The sequence below is a fragment of the Hirundo rustica genome, chromosome 7, assembly GCF_015227805.2.
Source record: "Hirundo rustica isolate bHirRus1 chromosome 7, bHirRus1.pri.v3, whole genome shotgun sequence".
Classification (NCBI taxonomy): domain Eukaryota; kingdom Metazoa; phylum Chordata; class Aves; order Passeriformes; family Hirundinidae; genus Hirundo; species Hirundo rustica.
Window position 1 is genome coordinate 34,088,983 of NC_053456.1, and position 23,992 is coordinate 34,112,974.

Sequence of the window (23,992 nt, forward strand, 5' to 3'; positions counted from 1 at the left end):
AAATGATGATTGACGAGGACTTGTTAAGAATTGAAAAATCCATCTCCTCTCTGGAGGAATCTATCTCCTTGCTTTCGGAAGTTGTCCTGCAGATCAGGCGAGGACTGGACCTCTTGCTCATGCAGCAAGGAGGCCTGTGTGCCGCCTTGAGAGAAGAATGCTGTTTTGATGCAGACCACACCGGAGTCGTGCGAGACTCCATGGCCGAACTGAGGGAAAGACTGGCCCAGAGAAAGAGAGAGAGAGAGGCCCGACAAGGATGGTTCGAGTCATGGCTCAATCAGTCCCCATGGCTAGCCACCCTTGTTTCCACCCTAATAGGCCCTCTCACCATGATACTCTTGATATTGATTTTTGGGCCTTGAATTTTAAACAAGTTAGTTTCGTTTGTTAAGAGCCATTTAGAGAAAGTCGACATCCTATTTGTTGAACGCCTGCAATTACCGTGAAGTGCACTTATTACTAACATGTTATATCGCTTTTTTATCCTATTATACTAACTTTAACAGCTTTTGCATTTTTGTAAAATTTATACTTTTATAGGTTTTTTACTTAATCATGAGGAGGGGGGAAATGTGGGAGATTAGGGACAGGCGGTCGGAAGATGTCGCGTTGTACGGGCAGAGAGAACCCCTCCCTCAACACTTAGTTGTTTAGTGTCCTTGATAAGCTAAGCAACACGTAACTTGTAACGTAAGCAGACGGAAGTGATGTAGCAAACAGAAGTTTTATAACCCCATGTAACCAGTCAATAAACGCCATTTGCCGTCCACCACATTGGTGTCTCTGAGCTAATGGACCGAGCAGCCTGGCTGTGGCTGCCATGTCATTCCTGAACCAGGTTGCTACGCCTCAGCGGAGGCAGCACCTCCGCAGGGAGACTATTCCAGTACCTTATCACTCTTTCTATGGAAAGCTTTTTCCTAGTGTCCAACCTATATTTCCCTTGATGCAGCCTGAGACTCTGTCCTCTCATTCTGTCAGTTGCTGCCTGGAGAAAGAGACCAACCCCAGCTGTCTACAACCACCAGGATTGTCATTCCCCCCTTGTTCCAGGTAGAGGGTCCAATCAGACCAGTGTTCTTGTTTTCTTCTTTACCTCAGCAGGTGCTGTTAAATACAAAATACCTTTTTGGTCAGTCCCCACAGTGTGATGGGGAGGCCCAGGCTGCCTGCCAAAAATTCTGGGGCTAAAGGCAGGAGATACAGAGTTGAAACACCTCTGACACTCTTGCTCTGCATAGGGTGGTGCAGGTTGACCCCATGTTGCAGCTTGGTTTGATGGAGAACTTCAGCTAAAATGTTTGATGCTGGAATAAAAATATTCTGACACAGATGCTTATCTAGCAGGAGCTACTGACAGACTGCAAGTGGCAGACAGTCAAGGGAAAGATCACTTTTATTCCCCATGTGGATTCATGTTAAAGATGTTATGCTGGCTACAGGTGTCTGGTGAAGTGCTGGAAGTTCCCGTGACAACTAGCAGGATTTTTGTGGAATATCTAAATTTAGTTTCTATATAATATAATTTTGAATAATGTCTCTGTCTTTTTGTTTACCTATTCCAAGGTGGTAAAACTATTTCAATTCTCAAAGGAAGCCTCTTCATTAGAGAAGGTATTTGAGGAAACGCTTTGGCTTTCTGTCTGTACTTTGCCCGTAGCAATTCAGCCCATACCCATCACCAAGCTGTGATAAAACCTTACCAAGTCTTGCAAATGTGCTCACTGGGGAGTTGGGATGTGGGCAGTGCTTCCTCCCCAGGACAAGCACCAGTGTCCTCTCTTGTCCCACATCCTACCGGAGGTGTTCTTCCTCTGCTGGAGCAGGTGTTGCCACTTAGTCCTGTGAGCAGAGCTGCTGCAAAAATTCTCCATTGCTTTAAGACTGGGAAATCATCTTTCTGGGGCACTGTCATGTGTTGCCTCAAAGGCAAGCTCAAATGGCCATGTTCTGTTCATTTTAAGGGAAATTGGCAGAGTGGGAGAGGGATTCCTGCTGGCCACTTTGAATTTCTGTGCTGTAAACTGAGGAGTCTTGCTAATGAAATATGTTGCATCCATTGGCAGGAAAAATGACTACTGCCGTTTTGAACTAATGCTATTTGAGTCATATAACATGTGTTTACAAGCTACTTTATTTCTAAATATCCAAATAATGGGCAATTTACTGGGAACTAGGGTGATTTTCTTCAAAATTTTTCATGTCCTTCATGTTTTTCACCTTACTTCCTTTCTCCCTTCAGACCTTCATTCTTTGCCAAACCGAGCCTTCTGCAGAACTTCTCTGTCTGAGTCTCTGAGCTCTAGCAGTACAGCTGTTTTACAAGCACAGGGTTTGTTGTGGGAGAAGCTGAAATGCTTTCCTGGTGTAAGAGAAATCTCTGCCATGAGGAGTTCAAAGACTAAGACTAGAAAGCCTGGGCTAAGAAGATAGCAGGCCATTAGTGATTTGGGTATTACAGCCTGACTCGGGTGACCAGATAATATTCTTCCCACAAGCACAAACCTCCCCTTTGACCTGGGGCGCATCGTGTGGACCCAGACAGTCAGAGATATGCAGGCAGCAGTGATATGGACATTACACACTCCTCCCTGAAAGATAGCTCTGCTCACACCTCTGTGGAGTGCTTCAAAAATAAATGTATCAAAGACATTAAGACCTCCAGATATCAGCAGCAAGAAACAGATTAAGTGCATTAGCAGGGATCAGGAAAAGAGAGGCTCCGGCACAAAGAATCATCATTTGTTGCAAACTAGAATTAAATTTGAAAGCACAAGAGGGGTGATAATGCTGAGCTCTCTCACGCAATAAATTGGCATGTGCTGAACCTCTGCTGGCACAACAACGCAGCTTCCTCCTGAAGGCATTCAGACCACATCAGCACTCTGGACAGGAGGAATACACTGCACAAGAGTGGCAGGAGTACGAAGCAAAAAAGTTAAGATGTGAAAATATCATTATGATTCGGGACAGCACAAATAATGATACGTAAAACTCCGGTTCCTTCTGAGAGCATTATAACAAAGGTTTATTGAAAGACAAGCTCTTTTATACAGTATTTCGGTACAATGAATATCATTGTTTGTTTCAGACCAATGCCTCTCTGTAAACATCTTTACCTGTAAACAAGTTGGAAAAACACCAGGTGTCAGGAAGAGGATATCTACAAGGATTGTTTTGGGTTCCTCCTTATGATTTCCCAGTGTCAGAGTGACAGAGTTATGCACTTGGCTTTTCCCACAGGCTTCAAGCTACTGCCTGGAGCCCTAAAATCTATTTTCTAACCACTGCCAGTTCCCACATGAAAATTTACCAAAAATGCCGAGGTGGAAGAGGCAATGTTGACCGGTAATTTTAACAGGCAAAAGGTATGAACAGGCAAGATATTCAAATATATAGCCCATGCTGTACACTCAGTACAAGTCCTTTTTTGCAACCTTTTGTCATTCTGTGCTTGCCACACTGAATTGTGGGTGAATTTGTTGCTGCATTTTCTTCCAGTCAGCCTGGATTTTCCCACATGTCCAGTGGAAAATGACACAAACAATGGCACTGTCTTTTCTGATTGAGGATCCTGCCTCAGGTTTGAGTTTGCATGGCCTGCAAGATACCCATGTCTTTATTAGGAAAATCCAGTTCAGCATGAAAAGGGGGGGGGGGGGGGGGGGGAAAAAAAGCCAAATATCTGGCTGGCAAATTTGTTTTCTGTGATACAGTTTATCCTGTAAACCTCTCATGGGGATTGATGGATAAAGCTGGCCGCAGAATTGAGAAGGAACTATTTAACCAAAGTGAAATAATACCATAAATAGGCCTGGGATTAATGCTCTCTACTTGATATATATTAAAAAAAAGGATGCATGCAGAAAGCGGATCAGGATTTCAGTGTTTCTTTGAGCTTCCAAAGACAGCATAAGATGAGTGGGGAGACACTGATTGTGCTGAATTAGTCACTCTGAAATTTGTCACTGAAAACCAGTATTTATAATGCACTGTTCTTTTTTACCCTCTATTCAACAGATCTGAGAATGAAAGGGGTTTAAGCCATCTTCTGGTCTAAGAAATGGATTAAACATTTATTAAAACATCTATTAAACATGTATTACTACATCCAAACCCATTTATTGAGGGACTGCCTGAGCATTGTGCAACTGTGCTACTGTTGCTATCCGTGTACTCCAGGACATTTCTTTGTAATTTGAAGATGCACAGACAACCAAAAGTCTTATTATATTGTAGCCCACACAGCTTCCTTGGTTTTCCCACTCCAGATGACTGGTTGGAGAACAGGATGGTTCGAGGAATACATGTCTGCAGCGAACTGCCTCTCAGTTCATCTTCCCTAAAGGGGCCTTTGGTTCTTTTGGTTGTTTTACTGCGCACAGCAGGTGTGTTCAATGCATGAAATAATCCTGTGGGCTATGGTGTATTATAAAGGGCTAAAAGAGACTAAAGAGCAAATCAAATTCACTTTTTTATTGGTGGTGTATGCTGCAGTTCTACCTTGTGTTAATGGATGATGGTATTTTTGTTGTGCTTTTAACTACAAGTCACTTCATCTCATATAGGAACCTTTGGCATATAACTATTGGAAAAAACCTGATGAGAAGCAGTGATGCTCTTGAAATGGAAATTTGAGAACAAAAACTGTGTACGTTGGAATTAGACGCCAAGAGAGTCAGAACCCAGAGCTCTCCACAAGGAGGAGCAAGTAGGTAATGGGCTCTCCATGAGCCCTGATCATCACTGCTTGAAAGATGCAGAGCCAATGCCAGCATGGGTCTGCCATGGACTCTGGATCCTGTGGGAACCAGGAACACCCTGTCTGCATCTTGTGCCTATAGTTTTTTGCTTTTGTTGGCAGCAAAGAGCAGGTTGATTTAGAGTGCTTGCCTTTCTTAGAGCTCACTTGTGACTAACAACAAAATACTGAGTGACAGCTCCTCTGTTGTTTAAGTTATGGTGGACATTTGCATAGAAATGGGCAAAGTATCCCCCAAGGCAAGGTTTCCTGCCCATCTGACAGCACTGTGTGGTTCAGTGATGAGAATACACAGTCCCTCTTAGATTAAATCCTGGCACCTTCCAACCTGCTGGTCCCTTAAGCTCTGTTCCCTTCCTACCCTTCTCTCCTTCTCAACCATGACTGCCTTCTCCGTGAAGAAAACCCCTCCCTGCACATCTCCTGGATTCCCAGGGGCAATCCCCAGCTATCACTGCTTTCAGAGGGACAGTGGAACACCACCAGGTGCTTTCCCTGTCCATACAAAGGTGCTCCTTTTGCATGGGAGCACAGTGGTACCAGCTGGGCTGGGGTCTTTGCTGTCATACCACCCCAGGGGCAGCTGCAGAGGGAGGTAAATTTAAGGATACAAGGCAAAAATATCCAAATAACAGGCAATCTCCCAGGAACTAGGGTGACTTTCTCCAGAATTTTTCATGTCCTTCATATTTTTCACCCTATTTCACCTATATAGCACCTACTCCCCCAGAATTTTGTCTTAATCTCTAACAGTGACTAGACTGAGCTCAGACATTTTGTTTGAAATAATTGCTATAATGCAGAATAGTCTCTTTACCCACCCAGAAACATGTGCTAGTGTTACCTGAGTCAGTTGAGCAAAGTTAAAAAAACCCAACAAAATGGAAAAAAAAAAAAGAAAAAAGGAACCAGTACCTTCTACTTTACTGTGAACAAGTTTTCTTCAATATTTTCATCCAAAGGATGGGGTAAGCGAGATCTGAACTGCAAAGGAACAGGTGTGCATTCCCTAGAGCATTCCAAAGAATTCCCTTCACGGCCCTGCTTGGAATGACTGTTGGTGGGTGGGCAAACCCTTGAGCTGTGCATCCTCCCCCTGCATGGTCTGGGCTGTCAGGAGTCACCCCCACTCCTCTGGGCAAGAGTGGGAACTCAGTCAGTCTTAATTAGATCTTCATTAACCCTTGTCACTCTAAAGCTGGGTTTGTTGTCCGTTAACGTGTGTGTGTTACACCGGGGGTCATTGCTGAACTTACACTTTGTCTTTATTTCTCTTTTTCTCTTTGAATCACTTTGACAAGAGTACACCTGAAAGCCAAAGGATTCCGGCTTTAAGTCAATAGCAGTCTAAGTTGTTGGAGTGCAGAATGTGCTTTGTGATGAGGTTAGCAATGACATGTTCACAGGTTTGAGGTATTATTATTTGAATCTTTATTCAGGTAGCTCGCTGAGGGGAGCATTCTTAATCTGTATGAATTTCCACTGCAACCAATATAAAAATGAAAAACGAAAAAATGGAACCTGAAGTAATTAAACTGATAGTTAAACCCACACTGAAGGAACTGTGGGGGGCAGAAAATCACATAGCTTATTTTTTCAGGATTTTTCCTTTTGTTGCCTTCTTTCAAGTGATTTCAAAGACTTTTAGAAGGGAAGATTAGTGCTGTTCCTGAGTTAGGCTCCAAATCAGAGCAGTCATATGGGATTTGTTTCACCTGGAGTTCCTTGCCCAGCCTTCCTGAGTTTCAGGTCCCCTGCCTCAAAATCTGCCACATGCCAGGGAATCCCCTGTGGCACCAGCCTGTGTCTCATTATCTCCCTGTCTGTGCCTGGGCAAAAGTCAAATATGCGAATGTAGCATGTTCTGGTCATGCCTCTGTCAAAGCAACCTGAAAACAAGTTTATCACCTTTTATGTTTTGGTGCCATAGAGCCAAAATCCTCCTCCAGCATCTTCCTCTTACAAACTCTGGAACAGGCTTTGCTAAGAACCAGGCACCCTTAGGAAAACTGCAGAATCATAACCCCCTGGCCCTCCTTGGTGTGCTGTGCCCATGTGCAGACTGCTGGGGCTTCAATCACAGCAGGAGAAAAGGAACTGGGAATTTTCTGTGGCTGGAGGACTGACTGCACTCTGAAAGGTATAAGAACAATCAGTAAAGCAGGAAGAAGAGTTCATAGCATTTGTAAGGGTGATTTACCGAGCACAAATTAGCCATTGCAACAAATATCTCATCTGATTGTGTTGTCATGCACTACTTTCCAGTATTGCTGTTGCTGGTACCGAGCAGGAAATCAATGAAAACAAAGATGCAAAAGGAACATTTAGGTATTAATTAATTCAATTGCCTCCAGAGCTAAGGTTGTTCTTATATTTCAAAGCTGCAAAAAATACCTGGATTTTTTTTTGTTTTCCCTTCTTCTACATGGTCATTCAGCTCCCCCTTTTTTCTTTCCTTTCCCCTATGCATGAGTGAACAGGTAACTGCTTGATCAGTACAGAGGGGTGTAGTTCTTGCTGGAGTGAACTGGAGAGAAAATGGTGGGATTTTACTTCTCTCGCAGTCAAGTATTTTGCATTGAACCAGCAACTTTTTATAACTTTTTGGTGCCAAAAGAAGCGGAGAAGCAGTTAGGGGAAACCACAAAACCATTAGCAGTCTCTTAAGTTATGGAGCTAAAAAGGTACAAAGTTTAAGTGCTCACAAACCCACGGTTTCTTTTGCTATGAAATGTCAACAATTCCTCATATTCCTGCAGGACCCATGCCCAGAGGTCTTTTAACATGAGGGCTGGGCTTGAGAATTTTCTTGAATTTATTTCTTGCATGTTTCTTACATAGTTTACATTATTTTGTGTCATAATGTAACAGAACTGATACATTTTTATATCCAGCTCTCCTCAGTGAATTGAAATTTAGTGATAATTGAAATATTTAATAATAGATGCCCAATTTTTAAAAAATATTATTTATATAGTGTATAGTTTTGTGCCACTGAAACTTGCCAGTAATGGCCATGTATATTTTGTGGAATGCACATATAAATATGGAAGTTAAAGAGAAACATGGTTCTCTAAAACTCAAATTCTTTGAATGTATTTTGCCAGTGTGTATTGGAAAGAAGACAAATGTTGACATATTTCTGTAGAAATCCTGTCATCTAGCCAAGTGTACTCATTAAAAATGACAGCAAAAGAGAAAGCAAAATAGATTGAGAAAAAACAAACTCTGGGGAAAGACTAGAAAGAGGTGACAGGGTTTTTTTTGGTTTTTTTTTTTTAATATTTTCAGACATAGGGAAGTCAATGAAAGAACAGCATGTTATTCCCAGAATACCATGTCCCTGATATTAGACAACTGATCCCAGGAATCAGAAGAAGTTCAGTTCTGGGTATTGGATCTTTTAATATAATCAACAAACTAGATATTTATAAATTTTAATTAATTAATAATTAATTGTGCCACTCTCCTCTCGCCAAGTGAACAGAAATCTGAAGTGGCTTCTTGCTGACTCTGAGGTCAGCCCAAGAGAGTAAAGCTTTGAATAACTTTGCATAACTTGGATCCACTTTTTAAGACCACCTTTTTTTTTTTTTTTTTTTTTTTTTTTTTTTTTTTTTTTTTTGTAATAATAATTTGGGACCCAAAAAACACAGCTGAGGATCAACAGTCTTAGACCGGGTTTAAGACCAAGGTTCTATCGCCTGACAAAGAATGTAAAATAGTATCAAGGACAGGAATTCAGTGTCCAAGATTGGGGTTTGGCATTTGCATGGGTCAAGGTCTCCAGCCCTCAAGGCGTCCCCAGGAGAAGATGTTCTGAGAGGCTTCACATGGGGCAGTGTCTGATGGAGCCCATGTCAGCGAGTCATCCTTTCCAGTTCAGGTCCATATAAGGACCCACAGAATAATCATACTAAAATAAAAATAACTGCTCTTTTTTTTAGTTCCAGACTTTGGAGTGAAAATGGAAGTAATTTACAACTTAACTTGACTTCTTGTATCCAGTTGTCCTCATGAAAAAGAAGGGAATGGCTCCGCCACAAGGAGCTTTCCCCTGCTCAGTGCAATGTGTCCATGTGGAAGGTACAGGAGCAAAACTTTGTGTTAATTTCTGTCTGTCCTTCCTCTTCAGAGGGAAGAGCACAGGTGCCTTTTCCAGCTTAGAAGGTTCAGAGGCTGTGCACGCAGTGGGATCCAGTTTCAGGCTCTGATCTTTGATGTGTCAATGAGCACTTGCACTCTGGTGAGAACGGCACCAGTACTTAATGCCGGGTGTAGACACTGAGAGGAGGCATTGCTGGAGAGTGTTTGTAGCTCAGAACTTCTGCCTGAAAGTCTCAGGGTGGTGTGTTTTGTACTTTACTGCCTTGGAGGATGTGAGATCCAATGATGTGTTGTCAGAGGAAGGGATGGAATTACTGTGGATGCAAGATGAGTGTTCTGTGCCCATTCAGTGCTCCCTTTCTTGCTCTCTGGACTGCCTTTCTTCTTCAATATTACAAATTAATCACAAGATTCACTTGTTTCAGCTGAACTTCATATATTTCCATTTGACGGGCAGCAAATAGTGGTCAAAACAGGAAAAAAAAGGATTAATCTGAGCAGCACTGGAGTTTATTTTGTGTTCCTTGAGCTGGAATTGAATAAGGGATCTGACCCTTAAAAAAGAGTGAGCTAAAATGAAACACTTCACTGGACCTTATCTCAAGTGTTGTCACTATTACACCCTTGGAAAAGAAATTCAAAGCCTGAGTGTGAGGAAAATACAGAGGAGTGTGGTAGAAACTGGAGAGGTGTTCCACTTAGAATCTGTGCCATCTTAGCCATGATGGTTTCATGTGATAAAGGCAAAAAAACCCACCCAAAACAACCCAACAAACTTTTTTTCCCAGTTGCCCCTTTGCTCTGAAGGTAGGCAAGTAGGCATCATTCATCCAGGGAAGTGATAGACCCTGAAGGCTACAGAAAGCTTCAAGCACTGTTTTTCCCTTCTGCAGAGAGGTAAATGTATTGCACCTCTACATCCTGTGTCACAGAGCTCTCAAAAACTACATTTTTGCCTTCCTTTTCTCATGACCTTTGCTCTTGCCCAAAGCTTCCTGCCTGCTCCTGGGCGTGTGTGGAGAAATGGTGCCTGCTTGGAGGCTGCTGCAGCTGAGGATCCAGGTGGGGGACCCAGGGCAAGTTCAGTCCCCCAGGACATCTGGGGATGCCCTAAGTTTTAGCTTTTATGTTTTTCAGGTCCTGTGCTGGATTAGTGCATAACTCTGAACTCTGTATAGATTGTTAGTAAGCTCTCAGCACAGTTTGGCCAGCCAAAACATTCCTTCCAGGAGAACCAAGGTTACCTCACAGCCTCAGGCCTGAAAAGTGTAAATAAAAGTAAATTCGGGAGAGCAAACTGGGGGAATTGGACTCCATTACCTGAAGCTGTAACTGGACAATTAAATATGCAAATAGACCGAAACTTTTGTCTGCCCAAAAAATTCATGACCATCGTCCATTTTGGGAGTAGCCTCTGTAAGGCTTTGCACTGCCCAAGGTGTACCTGTTAAAGGCCTTTAATAAAAACTCACTTTATTCTCTAACTTTTCTAGCCTCTGTTCTGGGTAGCCAGTCCAAAGCATCACTGGCATGTGATGTCTATCCTGGCTCCAGGAGGGCTGTGCTGCTCCTGCCTCCCTGCCCTCTCATTCCGCGCAGACCCAAAGTCGGCACAGGAGAGGGAGGAAGTTTTATCAGCTGCACCCAGCTGGGGGTCTGGCCTTGTATCAGCCAGCCATGGTATAATTCAGACCATTACATTTTCCCCAGTTCTCCTTCCATGAATTAGCAGCTGTAAAGCACAGCTATGGGCAGCAGCAGATCTTCCCATAATTTCTGCCTTCTGGAGCCAGGTTACAGCCCAGGTTTCCGTTACCACTCTCTTTCCTGCTGTCTTTCAGGGACAGGTAACAATAATACTCCATATTACACATCCTCCTTACAGCTTGATAACTAATGATTTCCACTGCATCTCTGCCAGAATTAGGCATCTCTGCCAGAATTAGGCAGTACTCTTCATTTTATATCTGTCTTAAAGGCAGTAACAGCAGTACTCTAAATTATGTACCTTTCTTCCTTTTTCTCTGTCAGGCAGATATTGTTATGCTCATTTTATGTGTCTTTCCTGGAGCTGTAATAGTTTTCATTGTATTTTCTCGGAGCTTATTATGGTAATCTTCCTATTGCATATCCCATAATCATAAGTGGGTATTTTTGAGTAATTTCTGCTGTGTTTTACCTGTAATATTTATTGTAATTTGAGAAATTAAAATAGTGTCCTTAGGTTAGCAGCTCTCAGAAGGGTTGTGCTTTTCTTTTTTGGAGCTCTCCATGGGCTGCCTTGGAGTTGGAGGTGTTCTGTAAAGAGACCTCTGCCTGCTCTTGATCCTGGGAGTGGCTGGTACATTCTGGAATTTACTCACTTTGTGCTTTACTGCCGAGTCACCAGCACTGAGGGTGCTGAGAGGGGCTTGGCCTCTCCTGCTGCTCAGCTCGCCTGCAGAAAGCAGGTTTGTCCCGCACACCTGCACGTTCATGTCCAGCAGTTTGCAAACTGAAGTGCTGAATTCCTCAGGTGAGCAGACTGCTCCTTCACTGTGCCTAATGCCCTTCTTCTTGATTTTGATTTCAGCCTTCTTTCCTAGCTCACAGTATGAAATTTGCTGAGCACGGGCAGCTGGGGGAAACTTCACAAACTCAGCTACGACTCCTTGATTATTTTCTGGGATTTCATTTCTTGCTATACATTTTTCTTCACACAGTGCAAGTGTCTTCTGTGAAGCCCCGATGGAGGAGAAACAATACTGTGTGTTTTAGGTGATCTTCCCCTTTGCTCCATGTATACTAAACAGGGTAACACACCAGTAGTTGTTCCTCAATTTATTTAAAATAAGTCCAAGCAGCAAGACAAACCTGAAAATCTCTTAATAAACTCTTCAGTAAATGGATCTGTGTAAATAATACACAGGAATAAATTGGAACTGGTTTGAAAGCAGAGAGGGAGGGCTGTATTTGCAGCATGGTTCAGAGATTATAAATTACATCACACCAATTTGGTCTCCTGTTCCAACTTTTATTAGTGAATCAAAATTCAGATCAGTCTCATAAAATGAGTTCCTTATACTGCTTGAATCTCCAAGTAAGTCTGACTCTACTTGCAAGAGAATACTGCCTCTAAAAAAAAATTAAACTGCTGCCTGGCCATGATACCAGCGTGAAAAACCTGTAAAGTAAAATACATTATAAGAAATATTTTGTTTGAATTTTGAGATGGAATGAAGTAGAAGCTGCTTAGAAAACCAATGTGATGTGGCTCCAGGTTAGGGGCATAACTTACAGAGAAATCTTAAAATTCATGGGAAATTAATAGATATAACTGAAGAGGGTAATTGCAGGAGTGTAGCCATAGATGCAGACCTGTGAATAACATTGCACCCAAAACTGTGTTATTATAACTTCCACCTTATTGCCTGGTGTGGACATGAACCACAGAGGAAATCAGTCAGGAGCATAAAGGTCTAATCAGGACAAGCCAGTGAAAATGGAGGGCATTCTGCAACTTGCAAAGAAGCTGCAAAGTTCATTGCAAAGTACACTACATTTAGGAGAAGAGCTTCTAGCAAGGCTCCTCTAAGGAAGTTACCTTCAGCTTAGATGAGAAAAAATATGCTGGCCATATTTTTTCATATAAAAGAAAATTGAATTCTTAGCCAGAATAAAGAGAGAAAAAAAATATTGGAATCTAGCATGACTGTGAAATTCCCTCCATGGTAATCTGATCTACAGCCCATCAGCCAGGGGAGGCTTTATCTGTCATTGCCTGACAAGGAGAATTTCTAAAGGATCATATCCAAAGGAGTGAGCAGAGGTGATTCTGTCAGCCGCAAATACATCAACTGCCATGAGAGCAGAGCTGGGCTGGTGCTGGGCACCTCCCATGCCAACTCTTCCTTCATAAACCGCTGGCATGAAGGTGTTGGGTGTCAATTGCTGCTGATTTCAGCACGGGCAAAAACAGAGATTGAAAGTGATAGGTCAGTTTGTGCTGCCCAAAGGGGTTCACTACTCTGCATCTCCTGTTTCCTGGATGAAATGGGTTTATGTCTCACTTCCATGCTTATAAAGCAGGTGTGTGGCCGTTCCAGCTGTAATGGTCTCACTTTTGCCTGTCTCTGCCAAATTTAGTGTAGTGGTTTGAGTGTCTACCAGAATTCTGCTGTGAGATAGGATCAGGAGAAAAGCAAAGCAGGCCCAAAATTAAAGGTATAAAGATAGATTTATTAACACACATTAAGAATCAGTCACATCCAGCTTCCTTAGTGGTTAAACAATATGTCAATATCTAAAAACTGGCCTCTGATAGGTCCCTGTCCCTTCCACAGGAAATTAACAGGTCCTTACAAGGTTATGGAGAACTGTTTCTCCTTTAACTAAAAACCAAGCTGTGACACCAGCCTTTCCCAGCGGTGGAGGGTGATGTGCACTGAAAGGCCACCAGGTTGCATCCTAATTTAACATGTTAAATGTTTAGTTTATCAAACTGAGGAAGGGTGTGAGTATTAATGTGATATCTGCAACAGGGTTTTGCACAGCCCATCACAGGCTGGTTTTTAGGCTCTCTAGAAATTCAACAAGCCATGAGCTCACCCACACTTGTGGCCCCAAGATTTGCGGTACACAGGACCAAATGAGCAGGTTCTCTGTCCCAGATGAAGTCTTTTGAGATGACACTCTGACGAAAGTCCCTTGCCTTGTTTCATTGAATAAGCTAAAAGAAAGATTTCTAGCTACTTGCTAATATAACTAAAATTTAAACTAGCTATTCTGGGTGTCTAACAAGGTCTGCCTGTCTTCAGATGGCAACATTTTAGCACAGGTAGCTGTAATAAAAGCCAAGGAATTTACTGATGAAGAGGAGCTGAAGAAGTTAAATTCTGATAACAAATTATAAATAATTTACATTGAGGTAGTTTTTCCATTGGTTTCAAATAAGGCCCTACCACTCAATTATTTCTTTATAAACCTGCTAAGTTTTTACAGATTTAATGTGTTCAAGATAGCTTTTAAAGGGATCTGCTTTCAGCAATCTGCAAATACTTATGTTATGATAGAGGTGGTACTAAACAAAGAAAAGTTACATAAATGCCTTGGAGCAGAGGCTTCATGTGTTAAGAATATTAAAAATAGCTCATCAGTGCTCACAGGGTCTGATTTCAGTAAAGCGTGCTATGTTTTCCATCCCTTTATGCATGACTTCAACTAGAAAGCCATTATGGAATTGAGAAGTATCTGAATATACAAAGCACAATGCCCCTTGGAAGAACTCATGGGAAAATAAGAGGGTTGAAGAGGGGAAACGCATTTAATATTCATATATTAATTGACTGTAAAGTCAGTACATTCTGTTGCCTTTTTCTTAGTCTTTAGTTAAGTGTAACTGGTTTGTGTCTGATTTTCATCAAGCTCCAGTGAAGTAGCACACAAAAAAGAAAACTCCTAAACAGAAATGTCCCGAATGAAAATTCGACTGGGATGATCCATGGTTTGGGCTTTCTGTATCCAGATGGGGTTCATCTTTGAACTGCTGGATCCAGATTTCGTAGGGATTCAGGGAGGGACTTGAAGTCAGATTCCTTAACTCTGCTTTCAAGTTTTATATGAATCCATACCAAATCTCTTCCTTCTCTTTTAGCTTGGCTTCAGATATAAAATTTGTCTCTGGAGGGGACAGTCTGTCATTCTTTCCACAGTAACTTTTGAAGCTGTTCATTCTAACCTTTCCCAAGGGATCAGAAGCCCCAAAATACAGTATTTCCACGGGCATAATGAATATAAACATCTGGATAAAGCAGAAGGAGTGTAAAACCCTTTGCCCACTACAAATAAAGAGGTTGCACTGGGCTCTTCCTCACAGCCATCCAGAAGCAGGGAACTATAAGAAAAACTCAGGAGAGAGCATTTTTCTTCTTAGGCTTCAAAAATCTAATCACAAAACATGGACCCATGGTATCTTTAGGCTATTGTATAAGGTTTTCTCTTACCTGGGATTAGCAAACAGGATTTGCTGTGGTGGAATACCACCCTTTTACCTTTGATAAATAACTTACATACTCAAACTAGTTCTTCAAACACACACTTAACCTCTGATTCACAGAGCATGAAAGAACGATTGCAACCAGACTGTAGTCCTGAAAGAAAGTGAAAAAATTGAGTGAAGAATTATGGGTTTAGTTTTTCTGTGTTTATATTTTTTTCTATTTTATTCTAATTAATTTGGAGGAAGAGAACAAAGAATGTGATCTCTCGGAGCATATCACCCCTCTTCAGAGAAGAGGAAAGAAACCCCAAGCAAATAAAAAATCTTGACTATTTAATTCAATTTTTGGAGTTGTCAGGATGTTTGAATCCCATCAGTTATTTACATGCAATGAGAATTCACCTGTGTTTATATTCACAAAGGCCTTGGAACTCATGCAGGAAACTAATTTTTCTTAATCTCACTTGCAATATGGAAATCAAAGGAAGAGCTATTTTAACAGAGGCAGCAATTCTTATGAAACCTCTGATAAGATTGGAGCTCCTAAGATTTCCCAGATGCTCTCCTAGGAGGGTTTCAGGGTGTCTCCTCCTGACAGCAAACCCTGGGTGTGAGCTTCCAGTCTTCATCAGGTGTCTCTGAGCCAAACTGCTCTAGGCAGGTGTCAGGAGATGGTTGGCTCACATTTAATGTACCAACACAAACTGGCCATTATATTAATTTTGAAATGTTCATAGTGATTTCGTCTTGATCACTGCCAGGAAATGAGAAAGGATGAGGAATACTAGGGAAAGGATTAAAGGAAGAGCTTTGGGGACAGTTTTGGGGCAGGTGTAGCACTTGGCTGGCTTATTTTACTTTCCATCCAGGCTGAGTTTCAGGAAAAATTCCCACTGTATCCTGTAGGTCTAGCAACTTAAAATAAGGCTGAATTCTTGCAAAGGGAAATCTTTCAAGACCAATGTTGCAGTGGAAAATAGACTGTCGAGATACACCAGATTAGGCACGATAAATTTAGGATTTCAGAAGATAAGGAGTGAAGAGAGTAGTTTTCTTCTGGATATTTCATGAGCAATAAGGAGAGACAAGCTTTTTCTAGGGTTCCAGCAGACACCAGTCTCCCATATTGCTGACTGTTGAATGTCCACCTTGGTAAAGCTGGGCTTTGTGAAAGAAAGTAACTGGAAAACAACTTTTCAATAATTTTTTGCTGACCTTAAAATCTAAGCTGAGAAATGGCACTTACCTGGTGTCAAGGGATAGAGATGGGATTTCAAGAAGAAAGAAGGTCTATTTTCTCCATAAATATACACATGTCGGTATGTATCTCCATGGGGAAGCCCGCGTGTATATAAAAATACGTATTTCCAACCTGTCTAAATATACATTTACAGGTATGCATTAACCCTGTATAATTGCAATGAGAAGGACCATTCTGGCTATTGGGTAAGAGACTGGTTATCATGGTGTATTTGGAGGTGAGGATTAAGGGCAGAGTTTACCCTCTAGAAAGACACAAGGAGGGTTTCCAGTGATGCTTGTACTGGCAGTAAAAATAAGGTGAAAAATATGGTACTTCTTGTATATTTATGTAGAGGTGTCGCTAGAGGACACAAAAAGAAAATGATACTTACACACTCTGACTCCAAGAAGAAGGCTGAAGAACTTCTATTATTTACAAAAACCTCGCTTATATAGGTTTTGAAGAATGACCAGGGATTGGAGAGCAAGGTTACCACCTCTCCATCCCACTGGCCAGGCTAGAAGTCAATCAGTTGATTCTTATCAGAAAGGAATGTGGAAAACATGATGTTTACAGTACAGACTGTGAGAATTCAGCTACAGAGCTGTAAACATCTCACAAAAGCTCACATAATATAGCAACATAGAGGTACTGCGAAACCAGATGTATGTTCTCCTGGGGTTGCAGTTAGAATGAAAGCAGATCACATTATTTTCAACATACTGGTATAAGGCCAAATAAATATTCCACTGATCTAGACAGAGGCATTACCATTTTTTTTTTTTTTTAAGGCAAGCAACGTGCAGAGCAGTTTTCACCCATGCACGGTGCTGTTCAGAGAACAGTCCTGACAGAGGCAAATACCTTTCTGTAATTGTTTTGTGTAGGCAGTTCTTACCTATGTGTGGGGTATTGCCAGGGATCTAAAAAGAAAGCAGTGAGGCCTGCAGTTTCCTACGGATTATTTTGAGGTTAAGAAGAATGATAGGTGGGAGCAAGTGGTCTCAGGTTTGTTTCAATGTTTGGCTGGCTATGGGTTTCTGCCCAGCAGCTATCACAAGGGAGCACTGGAGCATGGTTTCTGGGCAGAAAGCACTCAGGAGAATGATCCTTCCCTGTTTCTGCTGTGCCCAGAGAGACTGTGTTAGAGGAGTGGGAGTTATACAAGCTCTATTGATTTGGGTTGATTTGGTTTCCACAAGGAGCAATCAGGACAGCATCTTTCTTGTGATTCTGCTGGGTTTGGAGCAAAAGTGTTTCTAGGAGCAAATGCTTTTGTGCAAGTCTCATGATTCCCCTGCTGTTTTCTGATCTGCCATCTAACTGAGACAGGAGTTTTGAGAGAAAAAGCAAAAGTTAGAGAGGTAAAGGCTTCCAGGGAAATGGTGTTGTGCTTCAGACTTTCTGGGATCTCTGTAGGCTGGGAACGAGAAGAAGGTGCATTGCCAAGCTACACTCTCAAAATGAAGCACAGGGCTCAGATTGCAGTTGTCTGTCCTGGGGCTTTTTTAAACGGGCTGGAGGATTGCTCTGTCATTGGGGAGTCCTGAAGTGACGGACAAACGTGTCATCTCTGAGTGCCCTGTCAGCCTTGGTGCTGTGATGAAGGTAAGAAGGAGCACACAGCACTCAAAAAATAGGTGGGTGAAGATGTTATCAGGAGCCACTGCAAAGATGCCAGAGAATGAACAATACAAATGTTTAGTGGCACGGCTGGGATCAGGAGCTGTTTCTTATTAGGACTCCAGATTATCAATTGACTCCTGGATTATTTACATGGACAGTGGGGCTCACTGCCCCAGGGTAGGCAGCAGGGTCTCTGTGAGAGAGCTGGGCTTTAAAGCTTAGAGGTAGTAACACTTCCCCAATGGCAGTAGATTACAAAAAGGACATCAATAAACAAATCCAAAAGCCTATCCCCTGAGGTTACCCTGCCTTAACTCCTGAGATTACAGCAGAGTAGCATCAGTATGTGCTGCAGGGAAATGAGATCATTAAAAAATAGCAGTAACTGAGCAGCAGCAGATTTGTCAAGCCGGGGAATTGCAAGAACTACGGAAAAGATGGGCAGGGTGAACTGGGGACAAAGCCTGGGATCTCTGGACTTCTCACCCCTGGTAGTCATTTGCAATAGGAGCTGCTGTAGCTTGGTACCATTACAACTTGTCTTTTCAAAGAAAACTTGTATAGGTAATGCTATGCCCTGTTTCTGAAGAAAATGACAAGTTTCCCCTTTGGAAAAGGCTCCTTAGAGACGAGTTTGTGATTGAGTTTTGCCGGAATTAAAGCATATACAGACTCATTCCGTGGGACTGCTGTGCCAGTGAAGGGGAGAAATAAATCCCTCAGAGAAAGAAAACTGCAGAGACAGCTGTGGTGTGCTCAAGACTGGCAGCTCTAAGCAGTGCATGTGGCACCTAGAAATGTACAGAGTGAGTCTAGAGCTCTCAGCAGGGTCCTTGCCATCCCTCAGAGTCAGAGACATTTCTGAGGATGGGGGTACGCAGTACATAGAGCCTGCCAGAAACATCCTGTCAAAAACACTACATTACACTGGCTGGCAAGGGTGAAAGAGCACTGCAAAATACCTCCATGGGGAGAAATCTCAGTAAGGAGTTGAGAGTCAAAATATGTCCAATAGATTCGTGTCTGAAAGAGCCCCGGGTGGCAGGACACTGCTGCCAAAACCTGGGGCTGGGATCTGCCTGGCTCAGGGCTCTCAGCTGCCATGGTGAGAAATACAGGTTGGATCTTAGGAAAAAGTTTTTCATGGAAAGAGTGATAAAGTACTGCAATAGTCTGCCTGGGGAGGTGGCAGAGTCACCATCCCTGGCTGTGTTTAAAAAAAGACTGGATGTGGCACGCAATGCCATGATCTAGTTGAGGTGTTAGGGCTGGGTTGGACTCAATGATCTTGAAGGTCTCCTCTGTACTGGCTTGAAGGCAAAACCAGCAAGAGACTCAAAGTCAGAAAAAACAATTTAATAGGAAAGAAAAAAAAAAAAAAGGTAAAATAAAATAAAACACATGCAATAGTACAAAAGACCACTGACAGAGTCAGAATACAACCTGACACTGTGCTGGTAGCAGTCCAGATGAAGTGGTCTTGTTGAAGCAGTGTTCCCACAGAAAGGTCTGGTAGCTCTTGTCCTCTGGGAATCCAGTGGGTAAGGCTGCTTGTGCTGTCCCAAATCCCAGATTCTATCCAGGTGGGAATGCTTGGCTCCTCCCCCTGGGGGAGCATCTCACAATGGGCTGATATCATTTGATGAGCCCTTGATTGCCCATTAAACAGAGATAGCTCCTGGAGGCAGTTAGCTATGAGTCATGCAGCAGGGCATTGATGGGCCATTAACAGAAGACAGTCCGGAGCCAGGGGGCAAGAGAAACACTGCCCAGCCTAGTTTCGACAGCTCATGTAGATGGCGATAGAATACATCCTTGGGGCACATCTTACATTGTAACCTAGGACATCTTCCAACCTACACATTCTGTGATTCTGTGATTCTGTGATTCTGTGATTCTGTGATTCTGTGATTCTGTGTTGTGTGTACCCTGAAGGTTTTTGATCCTGCACAGTGAAAACTCACATGCCACAGGACCTGCATTTCTGCTTCCTGCTGCATGAGACTTCCTAGGCTCTGTAGAAGGTAACGTGCTCTTTCTGGAGGCAGTGGGACCCTCACTATCAGAGGAAAACATGCAGTCTGTCCTGAGGTGAGCTTCTCACCCCAGAGTAAACCTGCAGTTTTGTCTCCTTTCTTATCACGCCTAGAAAATCCTGTCAGCCCTACGATGTAGCTCATTTAAGTGCTACAAAAGTGCTGAATGCGTGTGCAATCTTAATAAACAATGTTCCTTTTTTCTGATTTTATGTATTTTAATGGCAGTTTGCAAGGACCGTTCCAACAACACGTGAGTAAGGCATCTAAACACGTCTGTGATTTTGTGTAGCTTCTGCAGTTGGTTTGAGGTTGGTTCTGCAGAACATATATTGGACAGTATAATTTGTGTTCTTTTGCTTTTGGGACTGGCCAGGATTTTGTAAAATCACACTTGTGTGAAATAAAGTCCTTCCTCTGAAACTATAAAGGCTGTAGCAACAAGGAAAGTAAAGACATTCATGCTTGTATTTTCTCCATAGAGCTGGAAGTCACCTTGTGGCTTTTCTGAGTGCAAAGTTCTTCCAAGTGGTTTTTTAAGGCCAAAGACAAGTCTGAAGGACAAGGACTCAGCAGCCCTGCTGGCCAATCCATGAGCTGGTAACTTCAAGGTGAGCTTTCCCACAGCAAAGCTTTCCATTGTCCCCAGTGTGCGGTACCTGGGGACACTCTGTCCTGAGTTGTTTTGCTCTGTGCCTTCCCCAGGACAAACAGGTGAGGCTCTAGTATGCCAAGACTCCACATCTATCAGCATATGTGGTTTCAGCCAGTCTTTTTAGAGGGGTAAATATTTTTTATGTCTGGATGTAGAACTCTTCTAGCTGTTTTTTGAAAACCTGGAAATTTACGTATAATGTTAAATGTATTAGTTACACATAGAGCCAGTTTATTTCCAAGTAGTCTCATTTGGCTATGATCATTTGGGTAATCGCTCTGTACTGTGTACCTGAAGAGTCCTAGAAAATCTTTTATTGGCAAATAAGAAATAATTCTAACCTTCAGTAATTGTGAAAAATGGAGGAAAAACCCTTAATAAATATGTATCTTTCTGGAGTTACACACTGGTTCCCTTTTTATTAGCTTGGTAAAGCAACTTGCAAAATTACATTTGAGAGCTTTTAAATGACCGCAGTCTCTGGACATACTATCTTTGGACTATTCAATACATTTGTACTGTATTTTCTGCACAGTATACATTTTTTAGCTCTCTTTTCTTCTCTGTGAAAGAAATATTGATTTATCTGATGAAATGTAGTTGACTTAGGGGTGAAACTGTCATCCACCTGGACACTGAAATACATCTGATCTTCCCCTGATGTCAAGCCACATGGCAGGGCACATATGACAAATGCTCGGAAGTGAAATGCATTTGGTGCCCAATCCACTCAGCTGTGTTCTTCCACAAGTTTCAGACAGGATTTTAGCAAGTATCTTGAGAAGGAAGGAGTTGCAGAACAACTTTCTTATGCAGGTCCTTTGCATGCTGAAGTCATGATGTGCTGAACTGAATCCCCGGTGAGAGATCAGACACATTGCACACACTGCACCCACTCAAATCCCTTGGCAGTCTGGCATCTTGCAGGTTGAGGCCGCTGGTTTGAGGTTATTCTTTGGGATGTTGTGGTTTGGGGTTGAAAGGATGCTGCCGGAAGGTTGGGAGAGGCTGAAAGCTTGGTTTTACCTACACTAGCTCAATGTTGAAGTATAGAACATGGTACCTGCTGGCAGATGGCTGACTTGAAGAAAGCCACACAGTGATATTAATCTGAATAATTATTAATTCATAACAAAGATAGAAATTTACGTGTGTCTGTATGTATATATATATTTAGTATACATATGTATTTATTTTGTATGTGTAGTCTCAAATTTTTGTCCAGCTTGAAGCGCACAAATAGCCAAAAAAGTTCCCAAATCCTCACTCCTTGAGCTTCAAGGCTACACAGCTACCTCAGCTGTAAGAAGGTTTTGGGAAAGGATATTTTCATTTTATGAGACTTTTTTTTTTTTTTTTTTTTTTTTTTTTTTTTTTTAAGTATTAGCGTTTTTTCTGTTTTTCCTCTTTGAGGGGGGAAATTTTGAGGGGGGAAATTTTCTCTCACGGAAAGCTGAGACTTGGCACGCTGCAATTAACAGCCTGTGGGTTAGCGATATATTTAGACAATTTTGAAAATCTTTCATGCCACTTATAATTTGGAATTGTGGTTATCAGGGAGCTGAAAGGAGTGCTCACTGCACACCACGGGTGACCACATTCAGATTGCCATGGTGGCAACAGACACCAAAACATTTTGAAATGCAGTTTTGATGCTTATATTAAGGTGACTTAAACTCCAGCCTCATGTTCACCTGCTGTAACCTGCAACCCCAGGGCTTTTCCCTGGGCAGCCACTCCATCCCCAGCCTGTAACACTGCCCAGGGTTGTTGTGACCCAAGTCCAGGACCTGCCACTTGGCCACATTGAACATCATACTGTTGCTCTTGGCACATTCATCCAGCTTAAAATGAAATACAATAAAAAATCCCCCATCAAAAATAATATAGAAGCAGCCTAAGGGGACTATCTCTGCGATAGACTTAATTTTACTCTCTGAATCCAAGTGGGATTTTCTTTACTGTGACCTCTGGAGCATACTAAAAAAATGGGGATAAATCTTCTCTTCTAAAAGGCCACTGTTAGTCCTCATTTATGTCCAGAACAGCTCCTCTTACAGCTGTCACAATCCTGTGGAAACAGTATCACAGGTAACTTAAATATTCAGTGTTTTGGTTGAGTGCAGAGGGTTTTAATTCTTCTGACTCCAAACCAGCACCAGGAGTGCCCTGTGTTCTTCTACTGAAGTATGGCTTAGAAGTGTAAGAAGAAAGAAAGAACCTTTTTCATTCCCTTAGTGAGATTTCTTTAAAGTGTCTTTCTCCAAATGGCTCCAACAAACATTCCCAGAACCAATTAAAATAGAAAGAAAACCAGCAAAAATTTTGAACCACAAAGGCTAAGGAAAATGAAAAAAAAACCCCATCTGCCTATGCAAAGAAACCTTGACACAATGCATAAAATCAGTTCGTAGGAGTATGTACAGACACTGTGCAGTAGTAATGAATTCATATCATTAGTGTGATGAAAATAGCAAATTGTATTAATGAATATGGAAAGAAACACGTGTATTTAATACAGACTTCTGATGTCAGACTTGAGAACTTTTTCTAAAAGAAATTATAGTTGTGAGTTATTGGCCCTACACCCTCTTCCATTTTCCACTCTTCTGGTATCTTTGGTAAATTTGTGGCATTAAATGATTGGAACAGTTTCTGTCCATAGAGCAAAGCGGAATGTTGGAAGTGTTTGGCTTTGCCAAGCACCCTGCAAACCTGCCCAAGGGTATTAGAACAGCTTTTTTTCTACTCTCACATTGTATCATCTGCTAATACAAAACCCAGACTTTGAAGGATGGTCCCTGCCTGTGGTACCACCTTTGGAGTTAGCACCCAAGTCTATTCCTGTTCAGATATTCTTATATTCTGGGTTTTACCTTTGGCTCCACCGAAGTAAAGCTTGAGCTTCTGTTTGTGGAGGTTTGTTTTTCATGCGGTGTCCAGCATGCCACGTTAAAAGTGCTTTTTTTCCCCCCTCCCTCCACTTCTGTGTTTTTAAAATGGCCAGATTGATTAAAATTTGGGCACACAAAAATATATGGCCTTCAAAATTCATCTCTGAGGAAATATAGCATAGGGCTGGACATGGAGAAGTCAGACAAATTTTAAATCACGTGCAATTGTTCACCTCATTCCCCAGCATGTTCCCTGCACAGATCCAGAGTCCAGGGGTGCAACAAAATTGAATAAGAGGCAGGGAGAGGAAGGGAAATGAATGAAGATTTGCTCCTGTCCCTTTTAATGCTGCATGTTGCCTCCAGAAAAATACTTATTTATCAAGAGCTAAAAGGATAAAGGGGATTATTTTCCTCTCTGGAGGACCTTACTTGGGCCTTCTTTTACTTGTTGAAGACCAGCTGATAAATAGCACAGTGTACTTCTAGGTCTATGGCACATTGCATTTTTTCCTGTCATGGGTACGAGGCAGGAGAACGCTGCTCTGCTCTCTGCACAGCAGGAATTCCCTCCAGGGGCTGTTGGGAGTCACTAAAACAGCTTCTCCCCGATGGAAAACACATGGCAATGCCTAATTAGGAGTACTTTTGGAACAGAGGGACCGAAGAGCCTGGTGCTCCTTATGTCC